Source organism: Schistocerca piceifrons, chromosome 10 (assembly GCF_021461385.2).
Source record: "Schistocerca piceifrons isolate TAMUIC-IGC-003096 chromosome 10, iqSchPice1.1, whole genome shotgun sequence".
Taxonomy (NCBI): Eukaryota; Metazoa; Arthropoda; class Insecta; order Orthoptera; family Acrididae; genus Schistocerca; species Schistocerca piceifrons.
The window spans coordinates 123,770,711-123,777,221 of record NC_060147.1 but is presented as its reverse complement, the minus strand read 5'-3'; positions in this window follow the sequence as shown (position 1 = coordinate 123,777,221).

The following is a 6,511-nucleotide window of genomic DNA, read 5'->3' as shown; positions in this document are numbered from 1 at the left end:
AAAATGGGAAGGCTCATCTTCAGGCATGTTTTCACTTATCCTTGATCCTGGTATGGCTTCATCGGTGGCGCCATTTTCCAGTAAATCTGTGGAAGATATTTTTGTATTCATGAATAATATGCATATGGCTGTGAAATTAATGAACTGGACTGATGAACAATTGTGAAGTGTACTCATTTAAATTTTACAGAGCATGCCAGGACATATATGATGTGCATTGAGAAACTGTGGGACATTCAGCCCTTCACAGACTTTTAGGAAGGGTTAGTGGATCATTACAGGAAGCAGAATACCTTGCGGTGTTATCATGAAGAACTCAGTACGTAGTGCAGAAACAGGAAAAATTAATAAAGGGTTTTGTGGGCTCCAGCAGGCAGATTAATATCAATACATATGAATTAATGAATAATGGTCATGCCAATAAAGCCATTTTGCAGGAGACAGAACAAAGTGCAATTGATGAATTTTCGTGGGGACTGCCAACCAGAGTATCATGAAAGTAGAATGGAGTTTCTGAGAACTGTAGACAAAGCAGTGGCAATTGCAGTAGCTTTGGCTGAAACTGATTCTGCAGCTAGACCAAGGCAGAATCACATAGTGTTTAATGTGGAGATGGTGCATTATAGGTGTGGTGCACTGGGACATATTCAGCATTTCTATACAAAACCACAATGTTGAAAGTGAAAGCAAGAGGAGCACTGCGTTCAAAAATGCAAATGCCCACAGGCACATAGGCATGGAATCAGTGTAACACTTGCACCCCTGTGTTGAATGGTACAGGGGGTGTTGTGTCACCACTGTGCAATGCTCCTAGTAAGTTTGACTATGGGACACCCTAGAGCAAATCCCTGCTGAATATTTGTCTATTTGGATAATAAAGGGAAGGTCATGTAAGGTGCTGTTGGATACAGGCTCACAGGTATCTGTGGCTAGCCAGAGTACACTGAGGATAGTGAATCTGAACCCACCATGCTGTAGGTTAAATAGTGTGGGTGGTAAAAGTGTGAATTCTCTCACATCCACCTTGTTGCGTTTCCGAGTAAGAGAGAGAGAGAGAGATTTCCAAATGTGTGTGGAAGTTCTGCCTTTCATGGACATTAGCTACGACATAATTCTGACTTCCTGAGTACACATTGCACTAAAGTCAATCTGCAGTAGCGCACGGTAAAGCCAGACAGGACATTGTTCCATCTCACTTTTACAGCTACAAGAACCAAAATGTTGGACAGAATACCAAGAATCCAGGTTAGCCATTTAAACTACATACACGGTCTCTTAGACTTGACCTTGACTCACGGGATATGATACCGAAAGGTATAGGAAGGCTGGTCTGAATGAACATAGGAGCTGATCTGCCACCCCCTGCAAGAGAATGAGGTGCTGGATCAGGCGCAATGTTTTGTATGATGGAGTTTGTCGTATGTGCAAAAGTTACACAGTAGCTGACTAGGCCTGTCATTACAGATAATTTTGGTTCGGAGGAGGCAAGACTATTAAAAGGAAACCTGATAGCTAACTTACAGGTCTTAGAGCATGAGTTAGAGAGCGATTTTAATGCAGAATACCGAAAGCTGGGCCAGTCTGATGATTTAACTGCACTGAGAGGAAAAGTGTTGCATCTGAAAAGGCATGATAGACAAGATACGGAAAGGCAATCAGAAGAACATGGAGGACTGTTTAACCCTCCTGGACCACTACCAGGTACAGTGCTGGTTGTTACTTGTTCTGGTTGTTGTTGTTGTTGTGGTCTTCAGTCCAGAGACTGGTTTGATGAGGCTCACCATGCTACTCTATCCTGGGCAAGCTTCTTCATCTCCAAGTACCTACTGCAACCTACATCCTTCTGAATCTGCTTAGTGTATTCATCTCTTGGTCTCCCTCTACGATTTTTACCCTCCACGCTGCCCTCCAATACTAAATGGCGATCCCTTGATGCCTCAGAATATGTCCTACCCACCAATCCCTTCTTCTAGTCAAGTTGTGTCACAAATTCCTCTTCTCCCCAATTCTATCCAGTACTTCCTCATTAGTTACATGACCCACCCATTTAATCTTCAGCATTCTTCTGCACCACACATCTCAAAAGCTTCTATTCTCTTCTTGTCTGAACTATTTATCGTCCATGTTTCACTTCCATACATGGCTACATTCCACACAGATACTTCCAGAAAAGTCTTCCTGACATTTAAATTTACACTCGATGTTAAAAAATTTCTCTTCTTCAGAAATGCTTTCCTTGCCATTGCCAGCCAACATTTTATATCCTCTCTACTTTCACCATCACAGTTAGTTTTCTCCCTAAATAGCAAAACTCATCTACTACTATAAGTGTCTCATTTACTAACCCAATTCCCTCAGTATCATCTGATTTAATTTGACTACATTCCATTATCCTCATTTTGCTTTTGTTGATGTTCATCTTATATCCTCCTTTCAAGGCACTGTCCATTCCGTTCAACTGCTCTTCCAAGTCCTTTGGTGTCTCTGATAGAATTACAATGTCATCAGCGAACCTCAAAGCTTTTATTTCTTCTCCATGGATTTTAATTCCTACTCAGAATTTTTCTTTTGTTTCCTTTACTGCTTGCTCGATATACAGATTGAATACCATCAGGGATACACTACAACCCTGCCTCATTCCCTTCCCAACCACTACTTCCCTTTCGTGCCGCTCAACTCTATAACTGCCATCGGGTTTCTGTACAAATTGTAAATAGCCTTTCGCTCCCTGTATTTGATCCCTGCCATCTTCAGAATTTGAAAGAGAGTATTCCACTCAACATAGTCAAAAGCTTTCCCTAAGTCTACAAATGCTAGAAACATTTTTGCCTTTCTTTAATCTATCTTCTAAAATAAGTCATAAGGTCAGTATTTCCTCATGTGCTCCAACATTTTTATGGAATCCAAACTGATCTTCCCTGAGGTTGGCTTCTACCAGTTAGTCCATTCGTCTGTAAAGAATTCATGTTAGTATTTTGCAGCTGTGACTTATTAAACTGACAGTTCAGTAATTTTCACATTTGTCAACACCTGCTTTCTTTGGGATTGGAATTATTATATTCTTCTTGAAGTCTGAGGGTATTTCACCTGACTCATACATCTTGCTCACCAGATGCTAGTGTTTTGTCATGGCTCTCTCTCCCAAGGCTATCAGTAGTTCTAATGGAATGTTGTCTACTCCCGGGGCCTTATTTCTACTTAGATCTTTCAGTGTTCTGTCAGACTCCTCATGCAGTATCGTATCTCCCATTTCATCTTCATCTGCATCCTCTTTCATTTTCATAATATTGTCCTCAAGTACATCGCCCTTGTATAGACCCTCTTTATACTTCTGCCACCTTTCTGCCCACCCTTCTGTGCTTGGAACTAGTTTTACATCTGAGATCTTGATATTCATACAAGTGGTTCTCTTTTCTCCAAAGTGTTTTCCAGTGTTGTCAGGTGCGTTTCATTCTGAAAAATGTGCTGGTGACTTTTGAACATCTATTAGACAGAATTCTATGAGGCCTGAAACCGAGGCAAGGCCTAGTATATCTAGATGACAACACTCCACTGACATCCAGGACCACATGGTGCAACTGCGGGAAGTATTTGAATGGGTGACCCTCGGTTTAGAAAAATGTCACTGTGTTTTGCAGGAGTTCCACTGTTTAGGTCACATAATTGACCAGGATGTGATATACCAACCCTCGGCTTATGCTAGCAGTAAAATATGTTCCAACATCTAGCACAGTAAAAGAAGCACAGTCATATCTTGGGATCACAAATACCCTAGAAAATACATTCCATAATTTGGAAAATTGGAAATTTGTGGTACGTTCTATGGGACCAAACTGCTGAGGTCATTGGACCCTAGGTTTACACACTACTTAAACTAACTTACGCTAAGAACACACACACCCATGCCCAAGGGAGGACTCAAACATCTGTGGGGGGGAGCCACGCGAACTGTGGCAAGGCGCCTTAGACCCCATGGCTACTTGGCATGGTTCCAAAATTTGCAGAGGTAGAAAGACCCCTTATACATTTGTAAAAAAAAAAAAAAGGTGTAAAATTTAGCTCTACTCCAGACTGTCAATAAGCATTTCAATGGTTAAAGAAATTGATGACCATGAATCTTGTTCTCATTTCCCCAGACTATCAAAAACAGTTTACCTTGCCTTATGGTTCATACACCATGCTCTCAGCTGTGTCCTGAGCCTGAAGGTGGATGAGAAGAAACATCCCACAGCCTATACTTCCAAGCAGCTGAAAAAAAGAAAGAACTGTTCAGCTATAGAAAAGGAAATGCTAGCACTAATTTTTGGTATCACGTATTTCCATTGCTATCTGCATGGGAGGCATTTTTAAGGTCATAATAGATCACAGTGCACTAAAATAGCTTCTAGGATTAAAGAGTCTGACCAGTAGGCTAACACAATGGCCTCAAAGTTTAGCAAAGTCGATTTTGAGGTAGTGGATCACCCAGGGAAGTCTTGTGGTACCGCTAATGGATTAAGCTGTAAAGTATGCACTGTACAATGCATTGTAATAAACACAAAACTCAGGCTGCTGACCCCAACTGTCAGTGATACACAGAGCACATGTAGCTCAACTCTAATGATACAGTGCTTTACAAGCAAACGCAATGTGGCTGCCATATCACTGTACCAGACTGTTTATGGGATGAAGTGTTGAAGTAAGGGCATGATTCCATCACAGCTGGGCACAGCAGACAATGGGCAACAGACTGCTGTGTTATGGACAATTACAGGTTGCCACAGAGGAACCAATACATTGAATGCCGTGTAAAGAACTGCATCCCCTTGCGCTAAAAGAGTCAAACTGATTCATCACCAAATACCACTGCAAAGACTGCCTGAGGCAGAAAAACCAATTCAATTAATCAACCTGGACATTTTGGCCCTTTGCCACAAACACAAGCAGGAAATTGATATGTATTAACCATAATTGATCATTTTTACCATTACCTGACCATGATCACTATACCACCCCAACAAGCAAACACAGAGGCTCACACTTTTGTTAACCATTTGGTACTGAAATTCAGCATGCTAGAAGCAACAATAATAGACAAAAGCATGAACTTTATGTCTACATTGTTTAAATAGCTATTTTTACTACTGCACATTAAGAAGTTACGAACTAGCACCATTCACCCAGAAGCGAACAATAGAACAGAGAATGTACATAGGACACTGTGCAAAATGCTAAGTTATTACTCTATGTGAATAACAGCCTCTATAATAGGGAACCCCATTACACTATGTTATCAGTACACACATTTCAAAAATTCACAAAAGCATGAGACATTCACCCTATGAGGTTGTTTTTGATAGGACAGTGCTCTCACCATTTTAATTATGTCATCCTACTCCAGTGGAGGATGTATCCTCTGTTTGGGACTTCACTAAACAGCTAAAAGGGGTGTGGTGTCAGGTGAATAAAATGAACACAAAAGTTCTAGAAAGACATGAAAACATTCAAAATAAAAAAAAAAATTATGTGAGTATTACATTGGGCAGTGAGTTATCTAACTTTCACATTCTGAAGGGTGAAACCAAGCAGTTCATTCTATAGAACCACAGTCAGGCAGTTGAAACGACATTCCCAGTTAACATACAACTCTTCACACAAACCACAGTTTCCATATTAGTAGAATCCCTCTGTTTCAAGGTGAACCAGGAGCACTGCTTCAGTTGGTGGCACCTCCTTCAAAAAGTGAAGAGAATTGGGTAAAGTAAGTAGAAGAAAGAAAACTAGAAATACGGCATTGGGGCAAAGTGTACCTGACATTGTTTCAACACATTCCATACGACTTAAGACCATGAGGTGGTCTCATGACCTATATATTTTTAATTAATTATCAGTTATTGAGTGTTACAATTATATTTGTATGGTGTTATTTCTATGAGAAAGGTTCAGAGAGAACATTTGCATACAGGCAACAGGTTAGAGAACTATTAATGGAACGCTGGCGTGAGAAATTTAAATCAATTATTTTGTTTTATATGTAGTTGGTATAAAAGTATACTGGGTGTTACGAAAAGATACAGCCAAACTTTCAGGAAACATTCCTCACACACAAAGGAAGAAAATATGTTATGTGGACATGTGTCCGGAAACGCTTACTTTCCATGTTAGAGCTCATATTGTTACTTCTCTTCAAATCACATTAATCATGGAATGGAAACACACAGCAACAGAACGTACCAGCGTGACTTCAAACACTTTTTTACAGGAAATGTTCAAAATGTCCCCCGTTAGCGAGGATACATGGATCCACCCTTCATCGCATGGAATCCCTGATGCGCTGATGCAGCCCTGGAGATTGGCGTATCGTATCACAGCCGTCCACAATACGAGCAAGAAGAGTCTCTACATTTGGTACTGGGGTTGCGTAGAAAAGAGCTTTCAAATGCCCCCATAAATGAAAGTCAAGAGGGTTGAGGTCAGGAGAGCGTGGAGGCCATGGAATTGGTCCGCCTCTACCAATCCATCGGTCACCAAA